The sequence below is a fragment of the Crocodylus siamensis genome, chromosome 1, assembly GCF_052110815.1.
Source record: "Crocodylus siamensis isolate JL-2025a chromosome 1, ASM5211081v1, whole genome shotgun sequence".
NCBI classification, from domain to species: domain Eukaryota; kingdom Metazoa; phylum Chordata; order Crocodylia; family Crocodylidae; genus Crocodylus; species Crocodylus siamensis.
In genome coordinates, this window is record NC_143395.1 from 285,973,161 (window position 1) to 285,997,188 (window position 24,028).

Genomic DNA, 24,028 nt, shown 5'->3' on the forward strand with positions numbered 1-24,028 from the left:
ACCACTTTCTTCACCTGCCTCTCCTACGGGTCTTCAATGCGGTGGAGCCTCCACACCCATGACTCATTCCCCATATTGCCAGGGCTCTGTTGGGTTGCTCCTGTGCTGCTTGCTGGGCCCTGCTCTGGCAATGACCTCAGCCTTTCACAGTACATGATGCTCAGCAGGGCCCCACCCTTCCATGTTGTGTGCTGCATGTTCGTAGTGGGAGCACCCATCTCTGGACTGGGTCTGGTGCGCCACTGCTGGACTAGATGGACTGGGGCTGAGGGGAGCTGGGGAAGAGGGTATGTGGCTGGTCCATGGCTGCAGGGCTACACAGAACTGTTTGCACCCTTCAGGTGGGCACGTACCTTCTCTCTTCCAAGGCAGAGACCCAACAGGGATAGGTCATAGTGGGGGGTGAGCTGCAAAGGGCTCTGCAGCCATGCACCCTCAGTTACCTGGATATGGGGGAGGGGCATCTGGGCTCTGTCACCCACAATAGACCCTCCAATTATCTCTCCCTTGCGAGATGGTTGCATTGCCTGGGACTGCTCACACATCAGCAGACATGCCAGCAAGCCTCAAATAAATAATATATTAAAAAATATCCCCGGCCTTCCCTCTCTCTTTCTTTCAAAATTATAGCCATGAGCACAACAGATTGAACAGGCCTGACACCTCCAGGGCAGTAAGAGGTGCCTCCGTAGAAAGAATGACACCTCCAAGTTGCCAGTGTTTAGCAGGCTGCTTGCCTACCACTGTCTCAGTCCACTTACTGTAGTGTGTGAGTGCATGAGTGAGTGTGGTTGTGTGTGTCTGCCTGCTCCCCTGCTCCACACTAATCCCAAGCCCTGAGCCTGCCTGAGGAGAGGAGGAGGGCCAGGTACATTGACAAGTTTAGTACATGTTTAATGTTTCAGGAATGATTCAAACAAAACAAAACAGAACAAAAAAACAACAACATTGAGATGTATTGTGTGGGCCTACTACTTTATTTTAATTGCAAGGATCACTATTATTTGAGTTGGTATGGCCTGTATATTTCTTGTAGGAGTGTACCATAGTATAGGTACAATGTAAAATGTATATTTAAAAAAAAAGAATTCAAACAAGAGTCTACATGACCACTAAATTAAAACATCATTTCTTTTGTGTTATTTAAATTTATGGTGACCCCATGCATCTGAGTCACTTACTGGGGCATTGCTTTATTCAGTTTGTGTGACAAAATTGAGCAGTTGATTTTGATATTACATGTTGTGCTTTATTAATGCACCATGTAAACATTTAACAGGTCTAATTATTAATGCTTTTTGATACACTCATGTTTATAATGAAGTGTGGGGGAGCTCGAATTTTTTGTTTGCTCAGGACCCCAATAAATCGTAATCCGCCACTGGCTGCTACCTTCTTTGAGGAGAGAACCATGAAGCTGAAGATAAGAACCTGTTGGGGACTGTGTTGGAGACTCTAAAAGAGGAATCATATCCACCTGGGTGAGCTGGACCTTAACCCTATATAAACTGCAGCTGGCCTTTCTGGCAGCCAGAGGATGTTGCTTTGTAAGCCTGACCTATTTTTGCTTTGTTTAGTTTGTTCTGTTTTTATATGTTTTATATATATATACATATATATTTTTATGTAATGTTCAATTGTAGTAATGTTTACTTTATTGTGCAATAGCCTGTTCTTTCAACATCAGCTTATTAGTTGGTCTGCTAAGATTGTGTGTTTTATAGATTCATAGATGCTAGGGTTGGAAAGGACATCAATGGATCATTGAATCCAACCCCCTTCCTGTGGCAGGAAAAAGTGATGGGATCATGTGACCCCAGCTAGGTGCTTGCCCAGTCTCTTCTTGAATACCCCCAAGGTAGGAGAGAGCAGCACTTCCCATGGAATCCCGTTCCAGATTCTGGCAACCCTTACTGTGAAGTTCTTTCTGATGTCCAACATAAATCTACTCTCTATCAGCTTGTGGCCATTGTTCCTGGTTATTCAAAGGGGTGCCTTTGTATACAGAGTGTCTCCTATTCCCTGTTTCCCTGCCCCCTACACATGGGTGAATTTGTACTGCCACAACAAGATCATCCTTCAGCCTTCTCTTGCTGAGGCTGAAATGGTCCATGTCCCTTAGCCTTTCCTCGTAGGGCCTTTCCTGCAGGCCTCTAACCATATGAGTGACCTTCCTTTGGACCCTCTCAAGGTTGTCCAAATCCCTCTTGAATTGCACTGCCCAGAACTGGATGCAGTATTCCAGCTGCAGCCTGACCAGTGCCACATAGAGGCACCTCCCTAGACATGTTTGTGATGCACCTACTAATGCATGGCAATGTGCGGTTGGCTCTGCTAATTACTTCATCACACTGATGACTCATATTCATCTTGGTGTCAGCAACAACGACTCCAAGATCTCTTTCTGCCACTGTGCTGCTGAGTAGGTCATCCCCCACCCTATAGGTGTGCTGGTGATCCCCTCTCCCTAGGTGCAGCACCATGTATTTGTCCTTTTTAACTGCATCCTATTGTCCTCTGCTTGTTTCTCTAACCTGCCTAGGTCTGCCTGGATTAGTGATAAAGAAATGAACTTTTTACTACATCATCAACTATAAATACTACAGGAAAAGGAAATTTTAACATAGACTTATCAAATCTACAACTGTCCCTTATTCTTGATTCTAATTTGAATGGAAGTTTTAAATCACTCCATTGTTTTATCCTCACAGATTCAAGAGATAGCACATAAAATGCTTCTACAATGGAAAAGTTAAGGCAACAAAGATGGCCTAGATTATCAGATACCCAGAGTATCTCTCATGTGCTCAATTGTTATAATTAAAGGAAATGAAGACAGAAATATTCTACTTCTAAAGGAATTAGCAGCTATCAAGAAATTAAACTGCAATTTAAAAATCACACCAGAAACTCACAATAATTTATTAAATGCAATTGAAGGTAAATTGACATTTCAGTGAATAATAAAAATAAAATTCTAAATAATGAGGATTTTATTACAGTTAATGAATTGACAGCATCAAACTTTAACCAACAAAAGTCTTCTTCCTCTATTTTTATTACTGAAGTTCCATTAGAGGTGAGAGGAAAATATTTAATCAAATAAATTGTTATTCATACAAGATAGAATTTTTTAGCATAAAATAGAGGATCTCATAATTTTTAGCCAAAAGATTTAACATTTCTTTTTGGCTATTGGAAAACAATATTATTTATGTATCCAGGCTGCAATGCTTAAGAGGATGAACTAAATGTACAGCTGTGCATTGGGTTTAGGAGCAGATATGTTACGCACTTAGTAGTAACTGGAGCAGCCTATTGTCCTCTTAAGGAAATAGAAATTAAAGAAGCTACTCTACTTCTTCAAAATAAGGACTATAATAGACAGGTGAGGGCTTCAGTTCCTACCAATTATTATCCTACTTGTGTATCTATGGACTCAAAAGTTTGATTAGAATCTAAGGTGAAGCAAATTGCTTCATCTCTAAGTGAGATGATCATTTGGTTTGGACTATATCTTCCATAACAAACAAATTATGTGACCCACTGTGGGTAAGTGTATTTATGATTTTGATATTATAATTTTACAAGAGACCTGGTGTGGGTTTTTCATTTTATTAAAATGGTTGGAAGGACAGGTTGCAGGGAGGCTTCTTCACTGTCATCATATTAAAGGCTCTGACTGAGGGATTAGAAATTGAATTAGAGTCTAATTCTTTTAGCACTACTTCTTAAGTTCCATGACAGATTTCCCTTAATTCTTATTTTTATTTCCCACCATTTAGATCAAGAATGTTTGCAGTCTTGGTATGGGAATCGTTACATAATACTCTGGAGAGGATCCAAAATAAATACCCAGAGACAGAACTAATAATAGCAAGTGATTTCAATGCTAGAATTGGTAGCATTGAAATCCATAACAGTGAAGACTTAATAAATTAAATATGCAATTTTATGTGATAAGAGACTGAATGAAGGAGGGGGATGCTTTTGAAATTCATTGTAGAATAGAATTTCAGAATGTTTAATGGATGAACTGGAAATGATGTATTTAGGCCATTCACCTTTGTTACAATTGAAAAAACGAGTGTGACAGACCATATATTACACCCCAGGTAATTATGTGCAGAAAAAGTCAAAATTATGTGCAGAAAAATTCAAATGCACGCCAAATTAATTACAGGTTTGTTTGTTTTTTTACAAATTAAACTAAATATAACACTATTTGAACCTTCTTTAGAAATATATGTGGGTATTTTCATGTCAGCAGGTGGGGTAGGTTGGGGTGGATAATGGGTATGTGTGTGGTGGGGTGTGTGTGGGTGTGTGTGGGGTTTGTGAAGTCACGTGGGGGTGTGGGGATGGTGTGGGGGGTTTGTGGGTGGGTGTGGGGATGGGAGTATGTGGGGTTTGTGGTTGGACGTGGGTTCACCTGCCACATGCCTCCTATGCACAGTCCCTCCCAGTATAGCCCACATCATCACATGCCACCCCCCATGCACAGTTCCCACCACGAGCAAGCAGAGCCCCCAGCAGAAGATTGCTCTGGAAAATACTGGGGCTGCATGTGGTAGTATGGAGCCAGCCTGGTTTGGCTTGCTGGCAGGCACCTTCAGGTCAGATTGGGCTGGTTCTGTGCCAGCACATGGGGCTTGTAGCACTGTAGGCAGGAACCACATGCAGCCAGAGGCACTCAGCTGGAGCTGTATGCCACCAGGGGCTCTGTTTGTCCCAGCCAAGAGTGCCCCAAGGGTGCACCACTGGCTTCTGCTGCTGGCAGTGCTGTGCACCATGGGATGGGTGGTATGTGGTGGTGAGGAGAGTTATAGTGTCCACAAGGGGGTTGGTGAGGTCTAGAGGGGTTGATGGAAATGGTCCAAGGGGTCACTGGCAGGTTTTGAGAGCTTCTCTAATCCTGCCAACCCCTATCCGACTTTCTCACCCTGCCCCATAATCCTGCTGAACCATGCCCAATACCTCAAACTTCTCCCAGAACCCATTTTATAGGTGTTTTCTGGCACCAGGAGCCTTACTGAAGTAAGCTGTGGGGGAAGGGAAGGCAGATGGGAGGGGGCTAGCAGTTCTTCAGGGAATGGTGGGGTTGGGGGCTAGCAGCTCTATGAGGAGGTTGGCAGGATCAGGGGGGTCCCCCCAGTCAGGAGCTATTTTTAGCCCCCTAATTGTAACCCTTCCACCCTTAGACAAACACCCTCCCCCCGCAAACTAATGCCCAACTCATTGAACCATCTCACCTCTCCCTACACCCCAATTTACTTTGCTACAGCTCCTGGCACCAGTGAAATCAGTAAAACCAGGACTGGGAGAAGTTTTTGGCTGCAAAAAGGTTTGGTGGCCTTGGGAAGGCTAGCTGCTCTACATGGATGGTTTGTTCATATGGGGTTGGGAAGGAGGGGTCAGGGTCTTGAAAATAGCCTCATGGCGGGGAGTGGAGGAAGGGTAGGAAAAGTGCAGCTCATGGCTGGGGCATGGCTAGGCTTTCATAGCCTGAGGCTGCACTCCAATTGTTTATATCTGTCTAATTGTGCCTGCTGTAACCAAGTGTACCTCTCAGGTGACCTAAATTTAGTTTGGGCTGACCATTATTTAACTTATCTAATCTTCCAGTGATGTCTGTACAGTTCAGTTCTTAAGTCAACCTAACTAGGGATCTAAGTGTAAGGTCTGCACATGGGGAAACTAAGTTAGATTAGGCAGCCATTTTAACTTGATCTAACCGCCCCCCCCCAAGAATCTGAATGCACCCAGAATCATATATGCAGTATAAGTACAAATCATCAAAACATAGAGTTCAGGGTCCTGAGGAAAGGAAGGATGGAGAGCAACAGAGTAAGGACTCGACTTCAGAAAAGCAGACTTTGACTTACTCAAGGAACTCATGGACAGGATCCCCTGGGAAGCCAGTCTGAGGGGAAGAGGAGTTCAGGAGTGTTGGCAGTACTTTAACTCTCTTACTGAGAGTTCAGGAACAAACCATCCCAATGCACAGGAAGACTAGCAAGTATGGAAGAAGACCAGCTTGCCTTAGCAAGGAACTCTTCAGTAAATAAAATCACAAAAAGGAGGCTTATAAGAAGTGGAAACCTGGACAAATAATTAGGGAAGAATATAAAAGCATTGCTCAGGCATGCAGGGATGAAGTCAGGAAAGCCAAAGTGCAATTAGGTAGCAAGGGATGTGAAAGAGTAATGAGAAGGGTTTCTACAAGTATATTGGTAGCAAGAGGAGGATCAGGGAAAGTGTGGATCTCTTACTGAATGGAGGAGGCAACCCTTTAACAGAGGATACAGAAAAGGCTGAAGAGCTCAATGCCTCTTGTCTCACTCTTCACAGGCGAAGTCAGCTCCCAGACCACTGCACTTAGCAAAACATTTTGGAGAGGAGGTGAGCAGCCCTAAGTGGTGAAACAACAGGCTGGGGACTACTTAGAAAGCTGGGCAAGTACAAGTCCATGGGGCCAGATGGGATGCACCTGAGTGTGCTCAGGGAGTTGGCTGATATGATTGCAGAGCCATTGGCCATCATCTTTGAAAATGCATGGCAATCAGGAGAGGTCTGGGATGACTGGAAAAGGGCAACATAGTGCCAATTTTTAAGAAAGGGAAAAAGGAGAATCCAGGGAACTACAGACCAATCAGCCTCACCTCAGTTTCTGGAAAAAATCCTGGAGCAGATCCTCAAAGAATCCTTTTCTAAACTCTTGTTTCATAGTTGTTAGGGTCAGAAGAGACCTCGATAGATCATCGAGTCTGACACCCTGCCCTGGGCAGGAAAGCGTGCTGGGGTCATATGAGAGGAAAAAGGTGATTAGGAACAGTCAGCATGGATTCACCAAGGGCAAATTATTCCTGACCAACCTAATTGCCTTCTATGATGAGATGACTAGCTCTGTGGATGCTGAGAGACTGGTGGTGTACCTTGATTTTAGCAAGGCTTTTGACAGTTTTCCACAACATCCTCTCAGGCAAGCTAAGGAAGTATGGCCTAGATGACTGGACTGTAAGGTGGATAGAAAACTGACTGAAGCATCAGGCTTAGAGAGTAGTAATCATGGCTTGACGTCTAGCTGGCAGCCGTTATCAAGTGGAGTGCCTCAGGGGTTGGTCCTGGGGCCAGTTTTGTTCATGTCTTCATCAACAACCTGGAAGATGGCATAGAGTGCACCCACAGCAAGCTTGCAGATGACACTAAGCAGGAGGGAGTAGTAAGGTAGGGTTAAGTCAGAATGACTTAGACAAATTGGAGGACTGGGCCAAAATATATCTTACGAGGTTCTACAAGGACAACATCAAAGTCCTGCACTTAGGATGGAAAAATCCCACGCACCAGTACAGACTGTGGACTGACTGGCTGGGCAACAACTCTGCAGAAAAGGTCCTGCGGGTTACAGTGGACAATATGCTGAATATAAGTCAGCAGTGTGTCCTTGTTGCCAAGAGGACTAATGGCATACAGGGTTGCACTAGTAGGTGAGTTACCAGTATGTCAAGGGAAGTGATTATTCCAATCTATTCAGCACTGGTGGACCAAATCTGGAGTACAGTGTTCAGTTTTGCCCCCCTCTCCCCCCACTACAGAAAGGATGTGGACAAATTGGGAGAGAGTCCAGCAGAGGGCAACCAAAAGTGTTGAGGGGGCTGGGGTATATGACTTATGAGTTATGAGGAAAGGCGGAAGGAACTGGGCTTATTTAGATTAGAGAAGAGGAGACTGAGGGGAGACTTAATAGCACCTTCAACTATCTGAAGTGGGGTTCAAAAGAGGATGGAGCTAGACTGTTCTTAGTGGTGGCAGATGACAGAACAAGGAGCAATGGTCTCAAGTTGTAGCGGGGGAACTTTAGGTTAGATATTAGGAAAAAATTTTTCACTGGGAGGGTAGTAAGACACTGGAACAGGTTACCCAGAAGTGGTGGAAGCTCCATCCTTGGAGGTTTTGAAGAACCAGCTAGACAAAGCTTTGGCTGGGATGATCTACTTGAAGATGGTCCTGCTTTGAGTAGGGAGTTTGACTAGATCACCTGCAGAGGTCCCTTCCAGCCCTAATTTTCTATGATTTGCAATTCTGCCATGTGCAGACACTGAGAACTCCCCCGTCTCTTAAAATTCCATTAGAATTTTATGAAAATTCTTCCCCAGAAGCTATATAACTAGTCCCCAGATCAGAAGTAATTAATAAGAAGACAATTAAACAGAATAATAAATTCAAACAGAAAGGTGTCACTGTATTAAAAATAATGGCTTAGGCCACCTGCCTCTCATTCTCAAAAGAAAAAGAACCCTAAGAAGCAATTATTCAATATGAAGGATTCATTCAACAGCTGGAAAATGCTCACACAAAAGAGAGTATCTTTATAGGGCATAGGAATCAGTGGTTTGATAAGGACTGCTATAAAGTTAAAGACTCTTTAATAGGAACCTTGGAGGAATACAAACCTTAAAATTATTGTGCTGGTTTCCTACAGGTCAAGAAGATTAAAATAAATTATATAAAACTAATAGCTAGACAGAAGAAACAGTACCAAATGACTTGGTGGGAAGAACTGATAGCTAAAGGGAAAAGTAAATATAATAGACCTTTTTGGTACATTAAAGCCAGAGAGACATAACAATTTAGCTTAATCCCTGATGCATATATTCCTGAAGCAACATAGGTTTTCTTTTTAAAATAAGTTTAACAGACCCCTCACAACTGGTGAAGGAAGTAATGGCTGCTTGCTGAAGGAAATTTCTATCTTTTAAATCACACACAGATCCTTATCTCACCTTTGAGACTCAAGTAAGAACTTGCATATCCTTATTGAGTAATGGACTAGCCCTTGGCCTAGATTTTTCTTCCCCTAGAAATCTTCAAGGTATTTATTGATTGATGGGGTCCAATTTTGATAAAAATATTTATACATATTTTAGAAGGAATCTATCCTAAATATTGGAATGAAAATATGATTACTGCAATTTAAGAAATGTTGATAAAAGAGATCGTGCAGCATATAGGCCAATTAATTTTATGTGTTTTCCAGCCGAATAATTTGGGAGATACTCTTTCATGTACAAATGTGGATCTCTAAAAATAGTGTTCTGGTAGAAGAGGAGACCAGTTTCTGAGAAGGCTATTCTTGCACGGATTATTGCTTAATATTGTATTTTTTGGTATCAAAATATGTTAAAAGACCAAATTATTTACATTTTGCATTCATAAATCCAAAAGGAGCTTTTGACTTTATAGACCAAACACAATCATGGAATAAACTACTTTTGACAGTCACTGGATAAAACTCTCTTACAATCAGTCACCCTCTGTATCTACATGAGCAGAAGAGTACGCAGTAACGGGAGTTACTGCGCGGTACCATCACTTCATGTTTGCTCATTACTACTGCGCAATAGCATTGAGCCATGGTTAGTGCCTTCTGACGCTATTGTGCAGTAGCATCTCGTATAGATGCACCCATTTTTACTATTCAAATGTGTAGGTGTAGTATCAAATAGTTTTCCAACTATTGGATCTACACAGGTGGTGAACTGCACAGTTGTGCGAGTACTAAATAACTGTGCAGTAACCAGTAGCGCTGTGCGAGGCGTTGGATAGAGTTTTGGATCCAGAGAAGGTTTGGATGTTTCGGGGTCCAAAGCAACACATTTGAGTCAAAGCAGTGGCCTTGTTAGGCTTCCCAAAGCGGTTTGGAGCTCCTGAAGCGCTCTGGAGCCGCCTCGGAGCTGCCTCGGAGATCCGGCCATAGGGTATAATGGGGAAACAATAAAATATCTATAACTTAGTTGTTTGTTGTCCAATTTGGATGAAATTTTCAGGAGTGGTAGACTCTGCAGATCAAAAGAAGTTATCCAAGTGGCAAGAAGAGTGGTGCAGGGGTTGGGGGGAACAGCACCCCAAATTCTTGAAAGCAAAACTCATGTCACTTCTAGGCATTACAACGCAGGGAGGTCAAAACTGCAGGGTGGTAGCTCCTACTGAGGCCACAAATCCTGCAAAGTTTCAAAAAAATCAGTGCAGAGGTTTGGGGGGAACTCCCCCTCAAGCTGCGGACAAGCAATACTCGTGCCATGGGTGTTCGTGGGACTGACTGTGTCTGTCTTGGGACAGGGAGGAGAGACACTGCTGCAGGCCTGGCAGCTAAGCTGCTGTGTTCCCAGTTACCAATCAATCACGATTCACTCAGGGACCAGGGACTCAGAGACCAGCTCGATACACAGGACCTAGCTACCAGGTAATGACTTAACGAGCATTAATTAGCATCTAGAAACCAGGCTAAGGAAAGGAAAGACTCAATACAGACAATCAACTGCCCCAAGACAGAGACAATCTTGGCATGAGTTTTGCCTACAGCAGCTAGGGGTGCAGGACCCCAGAAGCCCCTGCACTGATCTCCTCAACAGCTGGCAGGCATCATGGCCTCAGCAGGGGCCACCATCCCTGCATCTGTTACCCCAGTGCACCTGAACAAACACAGTGTCACCCATGGCATAAGTTTTGCTTCTCTGCAGCTTGAGGTACAGTTCCCCCAAAACCCCTGCACTGATCTCCTTGAAACTTGGCAAGTAAGAGCTACCATCCCTGCAGTTTTGACCCCCCTGTGATTAACACACAGCCATGACATGAGTTTGGCTTTCAAGAATTTGGGGTACAGTTCCACCCAAACCTCTGCACCAATCTTCTTGAAGCTTGGCAGGTTTCATGCTCTCAGCAGAGGCTACCATCCCTGCAAATTTTATCCAAATCAGACAAAAAACAATAAGGTTATAGATATTTCATTGATCCCCCATTATACCCTATGGCTGGATCTCCGAGGTGGCTCTGAAGCTTCAGAGCTGCTTTGGCCAGATCGAGGTGGAAACCTGGTCCAGAGCGGATCGGATCGCTGCCAACTCGTACAGGCCTAGTAACCAGCATTATCGCACAGTACCATTGCCACACATTTTTTTTCTGATACTATTCTGCAAAAAGCGCAGTAGCATCATGTCATGGTTAGTGCCCAGCAACACTACTGCACCAAAGCAATGAGCTACTGCATTGCAACCACACAGTAGCATCTTGTGTGGACACAGCTGGGTATGGCAAGGATGTTTATTTGCTCTGTTACTTTAAATTTTATTTATGAATGAGCTAAAACATTTATTCATAGGGAATCAATTCCATTTATCTATGATAATGAATTAATCTATCCCTGTCTTGATTTATGCACATTACATGCTTTTAATGTCACAATCCCAGAAAGCCTCCAAATGTTATTACATGCTTTTGAATAATATCATGGCTCAAATAGCTTGGAAATCAAGACTGCTGAATCTAAGGTACTGGTATTTGAGAACAAAAGGAGGAAACGGCTTTTTTTTTAACAGAAAAATAAACTTTAGTTGCTGTCTCATTTAAATACCTTGGAACGTAGTTCAATAAAAATCCGAGCTGGAGGAAACACATCAAAAGCCTCCCCTCTTCCAAAGAAACTCTTATTTGGATGGTTAAATAATATTTTATATTCTCATCCAAACAAATGACATGGGAAATGTTCTAACAATAGCTGACCTAATACTTCCATTTATTTAAAATAATATATACATGTATGAATTAAAGATACCAGCAAACCAACAGATATGCAGGCACTGACTTTTTCTCTAACTTCTGAATTAGTAAAGCAGTTTTCTGGCCTAGAAACCTGAAGTATAAATCTAAAAAACAACACAGGCCATTACTAGACCTTGATTCGCTCTAATGAGATCTGCAATCATCATAGGCAGGTGATGTCAGACTGCACACACAGATATCACATGCTCTTGTGGGAAGAATAAAATAGATAACTTACATAACAATTTGTTGTTTTGTTCATTTTTTGAAGAAATATAGGAAAATATAGGAAAATTTTAAAACTGAGCTAACAAACAAAAACAAAAATATCTCCTCTCTGAAAAAATATAGCCTGCCCTAAATTCCCTCAGCATATTTGCATTACTTGCACAAAGAATAAGGGCCAAAATTAACAGAATTTCCTTTTCAGTTTTTCACTCCACTATTTTATATTGCTTCATTTGATCTATTTTTGCATTGGATTATACTAGCTTCTATTTTAATTTGGTTTAAATTGGTATGATGCATAATCTTATTTTGTGTATGTTTATCAATACATGTAAATTATATGGTATTACTTTGTTATTATAAAATTGTGTAGAATTATTCTAGTGGAAGCTATAAAATAATTCCATATTTTACAGTAATAGTAGTAGTACTAGTAAATAGACTACTATTGCTTTGACAATCCTGGAGTTGGGGCAGTGGGAGGTTTTTTTTGAAGCAGATGTGTACAATGGAAAGTTTCAACCCAGTCCAAATGGTTAGAAATGTGGCAAAATGTTATAAGACCCTGTTTTAATTTGCAAAGAATGAGACATATGAAAGAACTTTATGAATGGATAGGGATATTAGCTCATCCCTATGTTACACAATCAAAACCAAAGCTTGTTTTGATGGTATGGTATTCAGAGAGGATCTGGAAGGGAAAGAGAGATTGCATGAATAAGAGAAAAAAGTGGGACAAACAGGGGGAGGGAGAGGTAGAAAGAGATAAAGAAAGAAGTAGTGATGCAGTGAGAATTGCAAAGTGAAGGAGGGGAGTGAAAAGAACAAAATGTGAAGAAATGTAATTGCATAGGGAATATGGTTTCATTATCTTTCATTAATTATTATTATTAATTCTGGTATGAGCCATATACAGCTGAACTTAATTTGAACCTGGAGGTGAAATAGGAAAAAAAAAATCAAGAGAGAATGGAATGAAAAGTTTATCATCATCCATTCCCCTCCAGTTTTACCTTTTAAACTTCTCCCCAGTTTTCCCTTACTTTTATTCTGATATTAGAGGTGCTACAGACATATAACTCCCATACTGTTGGATTTTATTTTACCTCATGTCACTGTTCTTCTTTCACTAACAGCTTTCACATCTTCTGTAGCCAAAATAGTTTTAGTTGTAACATTGATAGCTAGATTCAATGGTATATATCCATGGTGCTTAACATTTTTGTCCTGTGGCCTAGATGAATGGTGTGGAGCTGGTTCATGGCACCATGACACTAGGCACCAGGATCAAGCTCTGCACTGCTCCTATGCCTCTGTATCAGGCCCATGGGCCCCACCCAACCCCATGTGATAGGATTAGGCCTCAGACCCTTACACCATCTCTTCCTGGACCCAAACACTAGGATCAAGACCCCAGGCCTCTGTGCTCCTTGTGCCCAACCCTGCGTACCAAGTGTCGTGCCCCTAACGCCGGTGCACCCTTGACCTGCGAGCCTGGGTTGGCACGACTGGCTTGGTGCGAGGAGGGGGATTTATGACCGGGCAGGTGGGTGATAACAGTGAGCAGGAGTCAGTATGATTTAAACACAGCGTGATGGTTTCACAAATGATTTATTTTACTTACACTTCTGATATGCTGCAGCGTAGGCAGAGGAGCTGATTGATTTAGTTACAGCATGCAGATATCATGTTACCCAGCATTTACAGGGTGGGTAAGACAGTTGCTTCCGAGCGATTCATATAAGCCGCTGCAGTCTGCAGATTACTAAGAGCTCTTGATAAGAAAGATAACACCAAAGATAGAGAGATAAATGGACCAGTAAGACGAGACGGGGGTACTGTCACGGGGGCACTGGGGTGCCCCGTGCCTTGAAAGAAATAAAGAGAACGTCCAATCACCAGGGCAGCTCAGGTGCAGGTGCTGGGGCAACTAGGCAGGTCATGTGACCTGAAGGGGGCAGGACCGGGCCTTTATAAATATCCCAGGCCGGAGCCTAGAGAGCATTTCCCTCTAGACAGCTGCAGGAGCAGGAGCTCTGTGGGAGAGCTGAGCAGGCCAAGTGGATGGTTGCTGCCTGACCATGCTGACCGGCTGCAATGATGCAGGAGTAGAGAGGTATGGTTGAGAATCAGCATGGCGTGGGATTTGTATGATAAGCCTGGGGCTTATGTTATGTTGTAGCTGGCTGGCTAATACTGTCGTTTAGTTACCATCAGACCGGAGGACTGGGTGAGGCTGTAGGGGTGTGAGGAGGCCTCACGAGGGCTCCCCAGTAGCTTGGGGATTCCTGGTGCTCAGTGGGGCACAGTGAGTGGTGCCAGTGGGGCACAGCTTATTTCACCAGTGAGGCGCGGTGTGAGGGGGCAGAGACCCCAACCCTGAGGTCGGAGTTGGCCCCTCGGGGAGATGATCCCGAAGAAGGGCAGGGGGCCAGGCACGGCTACGGCCGCCTGAGCACCAAAGCGTGAGAGGTGCGGCAGAGGCCCCAGAGGGGGCAACGAGTGTGAGAGGCAAGGCAGAGGCCCTAGACAGGGGGCGCTGGTGGTGAAACCAGCTCGGGGGCACCAGGTAGGGCACCGAAGCCCAGTGGGGCGAGGTAGGGAGAGGCCCCAGTTGGGCAAGCGACCCAGACGGTGGTCCAGGGGGCCAGGCATGGCTGTGGCCACCTGAGCCCCAACCGGGTGCAGGACCTGGAAAGGGTCCCAGAGGGCTCCACACGGTTGGAGATGCTAAAGAGGTGCCAGAGTAAGGTGCCGGTGCGTGACAAGCCCAGAGGTGCCAGGCAGGGCGCTAAAGGGTAAGGCCTTGATAACGTCCAGGAATAGCTGCGAGGCTTGGGGCTTGCTGAAGGGGAGGTAGGAGGCACGCATCGCCCATAGGCAGGGGTGCACTGGGGCACCCCAATCGGAACAGGGCATAGAGCGGAGCAGTGTCCAAGGCAAGACAGGGCAGCCTCCCATTTGAACCTATAACATCAAAGATGTGGCAGGCGAGTAGAGAGTGCTGAACCATCTAACTGGACATGGCAGGGGGTGCTAGGGAGCTTCACGGCCACTCCTAGGCCCCACTCCATGACAGGTATGCCAAAAAAAAAATACGGAGGCGGAGAGAAATATTTGTTGTGCACAATCTGTTCTTCTTGAGTGTATGCACGGTTCTCCCCTTGGGCGGAAGTTCTTTCAAAGTTTTATTTGACACAGGTGACCAATTACTATATGCTAATCATAAATAATTAATGAGTTGGCACTTGTGCTTTCTTTGTTTGCTCAGGTTTCATGAAAAAGGGGGGTTATTTTTACTTGGGTGGTACTGGTTCTGTTTGGTCATAGGATGGCGCGCATAGTATATTTAATTTTACAACTTTACTAAAGTCAGCTAATCTTGTTACTATAGGTACTTTATCTTTTGTGCTGGGCTGTCAAAGTCAGTTTCTCTCTTTTGTATGAAAAGCTCAAGCGATTTGAAATGAGGCACAGATAGGGTTGTGTATATGCAGCACTGTTAATACAGAGGGATAAATTACAATTACAGAGTTTGTTGTGTTAGCTTCTGATCTTTTGTCATCTGACCTTTTGCCATCGGCATCTGAAATCAAAGACTTTGATCTTTGACATCAAGATCAGGCTGCAGAGCCCCATGCCACCACTGCCCAGCCCTGTGTGCCGTGATCAGGCTCCAGGACCCCATGCTGTCTCTGCCTGGCACCTGACACCAGGATATGACCCCATGCTGCCATGCATGCCAGATCTAATGCAAAGGCCATAGGTGTGGGCTCCTCAAATACCCATGGGAAACCCAATGGGCCAGGGGGTTGAACACCCTTGGCATATATGGCAATCATTTTGTGCTGTTCTATTGGTACAAACACAGCTTTAAACATTAGTGGTTAATTTAACTGACCAGTCAGTTTCAAGTTATGATAGTTTTGGAACTGCCTGATTGGCACAAAACGATAACAGTATAGTAGCAAATTGAACTGCAAGAATTCAGTATTCTTAACTGAATCTCTGAACTGTTAACATTTTTACTCTTTTAAAAGCACTTTAAGACCTTCTTATGTGGGAAAGTGTTAAGCAAACAAAGTTAGGGCAAGATATCGGTTAGGGACTTTTTGTTTTATGTTAATACTTGGATTTTCCTTTTAAGCTGTTTTGTTCTTCAGTTCATTCTCCATTTTATGTTATTTTAAGCCACTCAGGACCTTTGCTGGGAAGGCCAACATATAGATCAAATAAAATAAGTAAATACACACTCTTGACTAGTTTAACTTGGATTTTAAACTCTTCAGAACAAGTATTAATGTCATGTATATGAATATTTCTCAAATGGTGTTATTTGAGTCTCTGACACTCCATGAAAAAATTGTACAAATGGTGGCAATAGTAATAGGTGTGGCTATTTGATTTTGCTGCCACCGATATACCACAAAAATAAAATGTCATCATATTTATTGTGATAAAATTTTCTTTAAAAAGTTTATATGTTAAAATAGCTGTCTTTATTTATCTAGAATTATGTAAATGTTTTAAAGAGGATCTTGGAGTATGGATAGATAAAACAGGCACATTTTCTACTCAAATGACTTTAATTGCAATGGACCATTCATCAGCCTGTGTAAATCTATTATAATGAGTATAACAGTTAAAAAGCTAATTATCCTGCTGCATATGAAAGGCCCTGTATATTCACTATTACTCTTATATGCTTTCTTATAACACTGCAATATTGCCTTTGCTCCAAATAGTCACCCTCCTTTTATGTTAGTGTAGGTAAGAAAAAACTACATTCAGTGTTTGTACATGTATGTGCTTAATTTTATCTTTTATCTTCTTTTATGGAATGTTTCCTATCTAACCACTACAAAAAATTGTTATGGTTCCTTCCAGCACAAGAAAGTGGCATCTTCCAACTCAATTTACATCTAGTACTTGAACTAAAATACTCTCAGGGAAATCTGTTTCAGATGACCACTAAATAAGTTTCATAAAATCAACAGCTTGAGAATAAATCAATAGCTGCTAAGTAAATGCTGACTAAAGCTTAAAGGTTACATTCTGGTTGTGTTTTAACTGGAAACAGAAATCTTTAGAGCATGAGCAGCTCTGCTTCAGCATGTCTCAGCGGAGCTGATTACTTCTGTGATATCTATAGACATCACCAGGGCTGTTATCCTACAGAGTCTGGGGAGAATATTTCCAGGTGCCTGTGCCCTCACTTGGGGCGAAATTCTGAAAGAGCAGGGGAGAACCCACAACTTGCAGATGCCCTCCCTGTCTTGGGGCACAGGGGATTCCCATGGTGAACATCTGCAAACATGGAGGGGGGAATGCCCATAGATTATACCTTCCACATGGATGTAGTAGGGTGAAACACACACCAGGGGGTTCACCCAATGTCTGTCTGAAAGTATAGAGGGAAGAACTCCCATAGAGATTCCTTGCTCCACATTTGCACATGACGCCCCAACTCAGGGCCCACTGGGGTCGGCAATAGTCTTCAAATGGAGAGTGGGAGACCTCCCATGTGAGAGTCCTCTGAAGAGTCTTCCAGTGCATGTTCCTTGCTACTGCATCCTGGGTCGGGGTGTAGCCTGCAAATGTGGAGGGGAGAACACCAGTGGGAGGTTTCGCCGTACAAGTACAGATGCATATGTCTGAAATTTCCTACATGCTGTCATATGCCAACTCTGGGAACGCCTGCTTGCAGACACAGCTGTGTCAGAATGAGGCACCTGGGGCCATTGGCTCACAAGATGGGGCCCCTGAAGCCCCAGAAGCTCCAGCCATGGGCTGTTCACACTGTCCAGGCATAAGTGACCAGACATTGGCTGCAAAAATACAAGACAAATTATGATTAGAGTTGTTGTTGTCACAACATATAGGTTTTTGTGATGCAACAAAGGGCCAAGACATCCATTGTGCCACCATATTGTCAAGTTGCAGGAAGGTAAGTTTAGGTTAGCTATTACAGAAAAATTTCTCACTAGAAGGGTAATAAAGAACTCGAATAGGTTACTAAGAAAGGTTGTGGACTCCCCATCCTTGGAGGTTTTTTAAGACAGGTAGACAAAGCCTTGGCTGGGATGATATAGTTGGAGATGGTCCTGCTTTGGGCATGGGTTTGGACTAGATAACCTCCTGAGGTCCTCTCCAACCCTAATTTTCTATGATTCTATGATAATATTTTTATGGTGATGCAAATGTGATGTCTGTTGGCACACTTTGTGTATCTTATTGTAAATAATGAGAACAATCTAATCTGAAGCCATCATGTTAGGAGCTCATTTATTAGATAATCATAGGAAATTCTATTTCTTCATTATGTCTTTCCCATCATAGGATATAGTATGCAGTAAGGCTGATGAACATTTTTTTTTGTCAGTTATGAAGCATACATATTGAACTTTTTTTTTTCTTCATTGTAATATGAGTTAATGATGCATTTTTACGTCTCCTGATATTTGTCAAATATACACTTTTGTTTTTAATTTAGTACAAATTTTCAAGCCCAGTCTCACCCTTATATTGGCTCTATCAGTACTTTTGGTTAATGAGGAATCAAATTTCCTGTTTAATGTAAAGAATAATAATAATGACATATTGTGTATTTTTCAGTTAATGAAAACTACATTAAAGAAAATGTAGAGAAATTATTAATATATTTGCTCTCCAGATGAATGCTTGTGCAAACATTTGTCATGATAGTAGAACTAGTCACATAGTTAAAAGCAGTCCTTCAGATCAAAAAAAAAAAAAGAAAAGAATCTAATGGAAATGACAGAGTAATGCACCATAAAAGTCAATTAAATATGTTCTTACCTCTTTTAAGGTCTCAGCATTTTCCCTTTGTTAATTTTCTAATTAGAGCAAATTAAGACCATCAGGTGGGATGGGGAGGGGAAGAACAAGGGAGAAGCTCATGTAGAAACTCTTTAAATCTTTGAAAGTTTAGACAAATGCCTACCGCGTCCTACACTTATACTTCAAAGTTTTCATAGAAAGGATAGAATGTTTCAGAAAAGGCAAATCTATAGCAGACTACATTGATTTAAAAATTTTATCAGATTCTTGATGTACTATCATTGCTATCATTGAATGAACTACATTGAAGAATCACAGGTGCTCTGGAGGGACAGCAGTGAGACAATTGCATTTCATATAATGGACACAACTCTTAAAATGAGTATATTGTATTATAGATTTGTGGGAACAAAATCCATAAAACATATTTCTCTTGCCTTATATTTTGATTGCTGGACCAAGGACTGTTTTTTACTTTCATGTTTATACAGAAACTAGCAGAGTTTGTTTTCTTGTTTGTTTTTGCTTTTTCCCCTCATGATATTAGGTGTTACAAATTATAATGGTCTTTGTATTCTATATAAAAAATTATAAACAGTAGTTTGTGGTTATTTAATATATTCAGCAGTTACCTCATTTCCATATTAAACTGGAGTTTGATTTGGCTGTGTATTTTGCTCCAGTAAATCATTTTCTCAGCATTCAGCTATAAGAGATTGACTCTCTTGTGTGGGTGTCAAGACTCCTTTAGAAGGCAGAGTAGGTAGGTGCCTAATGTGCTACTGTTGTTGTCATTGAAAGAACTAAATTGAAGCATCATAGATGCTCTGGAGAGATAAGAGTAACACAATTGCATTTAATATCATGGACACAACTCTTAAAAAGAGTATATAATATTATAGATTTGTGGGAACAAAATCAATAAACCATATTTGTCTTGCTTTATATTTTTATTGCTGGACCAAGGGCTTTTTACTTTTATATTTATATAGAAACTAGCCAAATAACTTTGACTAACTAAATAAGAAATATATAGAGAGAGCACAAACTTTCATGAACCCAAGTTCACTTCACCAGATGTTGTGAAAGGACATGCAGAAAGCAGAGTATAAGAATGAGAGAGAAATTAGAAGGAATGGGGGATAGAAAGAAAGAGAGATGGGGAAGGCTGAAAAGGGGGGAAGTATTAGGAGTGCAAAGCAAACAAGCACTAGACTGATAGGAACAAAGGGATTCTCCAAAGCTAATCCAGGTAGTAAGAATCGATAGTCCCTATTGAAACCATACTTAATATAGTCCAGTTTGTGGATGATTTCTTGTTCAGCAATTTCCCATTCAAATTACTTTTTAATTTTTTCCCCTTGAAAACAGCAATTTTGAAGTCAGCAGTGGAGTGACCAGGAAGGTTGAAGGTGGTCACTGCCTTCTATGTCTTTCTGAAACTGATGTCAGATCACAGTATATTCATTCTTATACATAGAGATCACTCTGTCTGTCCTAAGAAGATAGCAGAGGGGCATTGTAAGTAGGTGATGGCATATATAATGATGGTACAGTTGCAGGTGAATGAATGTTGGATGTTGTACTCCTTTTTATTAGGTCCAGCGATGATGTGGTCTGTATTGATGTGGGAACACAGTACACATTTGGATCTATTACAAGGCTTGGTGCCTTGGTAAGAAAGGATCTGTTGCCTGAGAGATGCCATTTGAGATTGGGGACAGGTCAGGGACAGGTTTGTTCCCAAGGGTTACCCTGAAAAGATCATCTTTTTCTAGTACGGTTGGAGGTCATTAATGATGTGCCTTAGGTTTTTGAGCTGGGGGCTGCAAGTGACAACCAGAAGGATTCTGTTGTCCTTGTTCCAGGTTGGTATTGTAGCAGGTCAGAGTGAGATCTAAGTTTGGCTTTGCTGATTTTTGTGGTTACAGTTTGGGCATTGTATTGTAATTGTAGGAGTCCTTACTGTGGATTCTTAAGGTATTCATTCCTATTGGTGGAGTCAGAGCAGATGCAGTTGTAACATAGAGCTTGGCTATAAATGATGTATCTACCAGTGTTTTAAAGATAAAAGCTGATGGCATGATGGTAGCTGTGGTAGTCAGTAGGTTTCTGATACCATGTGGTGCAAAGCTTCACTAGTGTCTAAGAAATGCATCTGCTGCATGGAGTATGCCAGAGTTAGCTTGATGGAGGAGTGAAAGTTGTTAAAGTCCTGGTGAAATGTCTTTAGGGATTCCTCCTCTTGTGTTCATATTATAAAAATGTCATTAATGTACCTGAGTATACCAAGAAGGTGAGAAGGCAGCTGTGGAGGAAACAAATTGCAAGGTCTGTCATAAATATGTAGGCTTACTATGAGACCATTTGCGTGCCCATGGCAGTGCCATTTATTTGTAGGTATAGGGTGTCCCCAAACCTATAATAGGTGTGTGTGAGGACAACAAGGGAGAATTTAATGGAAACAGAAGTGGTTTTCATGTCAGGGATACTGTTTTTTATCAGCAGAATCTTTAACAGGAGAACAGATTTCAGAACCCATATATAAGTTTCTGGGAAAGAGAAGAGACTTGGTGACACTCCGTTTGCTTATGTTGATTTGAGTTTACCACTTGCATTATAAAGAAATGAGAAATTAGCAAGTAAAGCATTAAAATTAAGTAGCAATTCAAATCTGAATGTGTTCCTGTGTTTTAAAAAACACTTTAAAAGAAAATTTGTTTTCTCTTTCATGAAACAAATGAAAAATTTAAGACTGTTCTGTATAAAATGGATTAAGCAATAACAAAGTTTATGCTAAAGGGCAGTGGAAAATATTAGTCAAAACATTTTCTTATATACATTTATTTTTAACTACTGTAGGTAAATATTGAATTTTTTGGGCACTACAGAAAATTTCATAAATATGCTGTTTGGGAGTAAAGACAAAACAAAGTAAAGATGCTCATAAAGCCAGCCCCATTTTTTATCCCGCTCTAATGGTATAATTCGATAGTAATAGTAGAAGGAAAAAAACAAATATTAATGAAAGAATATGAAAAATTTTAGTGGTGTGGCTTTATTCAGATAAACACCTTCAGGTCTCTGGGTCTTCTCATCTTTTTCCTTATACTGGCATAAATCAAGGTAACACCCTTTAAAGGAAATAAAAGGAGAGAAAATATTTTGTGTTTAGTCAAAGCTTGAGCCAGAACTTCTGACTCTCCAAGATTTGCAAAAATAACAACAAAAGGGAATGACAATTTGGAAACAGGTTTGTCTCTATTTCATCTTTTCTTGCCTTAGTGGCACTTATGTAACTGTGGAAATGCAGTTTTTGGCATTTTCACATACTTGGGATTCTGCTTTCACCTGTGGTAGAGTAGGATCACTTAGGTACATGCTGGAAATAAACTGGTGGATAGAGAGGGCCCTTCCATTCTTTGGCCTGGGGGTTACATTAGTCATCCAGGAAACAAAAAGATCCTCGCTCTAGGCATCCATTACCCAGAGAGCCCTTGGTTCTGGAAGCTGCCTCTAATGTTTTTTGTGAACTTGGCTTTTATTATTAATTGGATAAATGGATAAATAGCAGTTACATTGTTTCTATAGCATTAGGGCAGGAGCCAGGGTCTTCAGCCCTCTAGGGCAACACAAAAACATGTTTGGCTCATGTACATGCCACAATTTTTGCCCTTTCATGTGCTGCACTTGCATGTCTGTTTGCATGAACAGGATTTCCTGAAACATTGAAAGTCTTTCTTGTGCATTAAACGAAAACTTCTTGGACATAGTTTAGTTTGGCTCACTGGGAATTAAAGCGTCACGCCCATCCATTTGTTGCATGCAAACACAAAGATACTCAAAAACATGTAATGAGCCTCTTTGTCCACCAGATGGCACTGCAACTTTTTTTGTAGCTCACCCCTTCAAATTGCTTTCACTTAAGAATTGAGTCCTGTTTTGTTGTGTGGGGGCCTTTTTCTTTTTCTTTTTTTTCTTGTTTGCCAGCTCCCTGCTGCCACAGCTGTGTCGCAGGGCACAGGCACAGCGTGGATGGGAGGCCTTGAGCTGTGTGGGACAGCGTTGGACTGTCCCACTCTCCTGCAGTGCTGGCCAGAGATTTGGCTTAATTTGTTTGAAAACGTAGTGCGTGTAAAAGCAGATGCAACACTCTGTTAGAAATATTATTAAAAATGCATTATCAATAGCAGATTTAGAAAAACACAGCTGCTAGCCCTCCTTGTCTCCTTAATGGGAGAGGGAAGGGGGGTTGGAAATTGAAGGGAAAACTACCAAGGGCTCTTTGTACTAAGGTATCACTCTCTCTTTGTTCTGCAAATTTACTATCTCTTTGTTACACTAAATCACACTTTCTTTCATGGCTCCCACATTTCTTAGGCTAAGATAAGAGTAATTGCCATCTTAGCCTTGGGGTTGAACCTTGAATAACCTTGGGTCCCTTTTAAGCACGCACAATAACCTAATACATATTAAGCTTATCCGCCCCGCATACTTAAGTAGTTAATTATAATATACATGCGATGTATGATCTGACGTATTCACAGGCATGTTTGTATGAACCGGAAATGAGTTGTAAGAGTTCCTGCTTCTGTACACGTGCCCAGAAAAGAGGGGAGAAAAGCCTGCTAATGATTGTTCCCGGGGGCAGAGGGTTTTGATCTTTTGTCTTCTCTCTCTGACCCTATTTGCAAATATATACCCTTTTGTATCACCAACAATGTGTGCCTGAAGGATCATTAATATTCATTGAGCCTCCAAAGAAACGAACCGAGAGAGTTTTTTTTATCTCAATCCTGGCGCCCAACGTGGGGCTTTCTTTGGACGACCCTGGGGTCCATCGGTGCATCATCTCTGCCACCCTGGGGGGTGCGCACCGAGCCCCTTTTGGCTCGCCCGGGGGGGGGGGGCTTGAGGCGTGAGTCAGGACATCCAGGACGCTAAGGGCTCCTATGCAAATTTTGTGTTTTTTTGGAGTCTCCAGGTACACATTTTTGGATTTGGATCGAGATCTCTGGGGTATCTGAGTGAGTATACGAATTCCCTTTGCCCAATTTGGTTCTGGGTTCAGAGCAGGAGGTGTGCATGTTTGCTGAGGAACTCTAGGCTCAGCTCTCATGGTAAATCATCTGCTGTAAGGGACTTTTTGGTATTTGGTGTGCCTTGGGTGCACTTTTGTGGGCAAAATGGGTACGGTTAGCTCCCGTGTAGAAAACACGGATACCCCTCTAAGGTGCTTATTACGTCATTTTAATAAATTTGCAATGCCGGCCGATTACACCCCGCAGTGACTCTCCTCCAGTATGTGGATGACCTGCTAGTTGCAAGCCCAAACTTGCAGCTCTGCGATGAAGCCACCAGGTCACTCCTAAACACTCTGGGGGGAAAAGGATATAAAGCC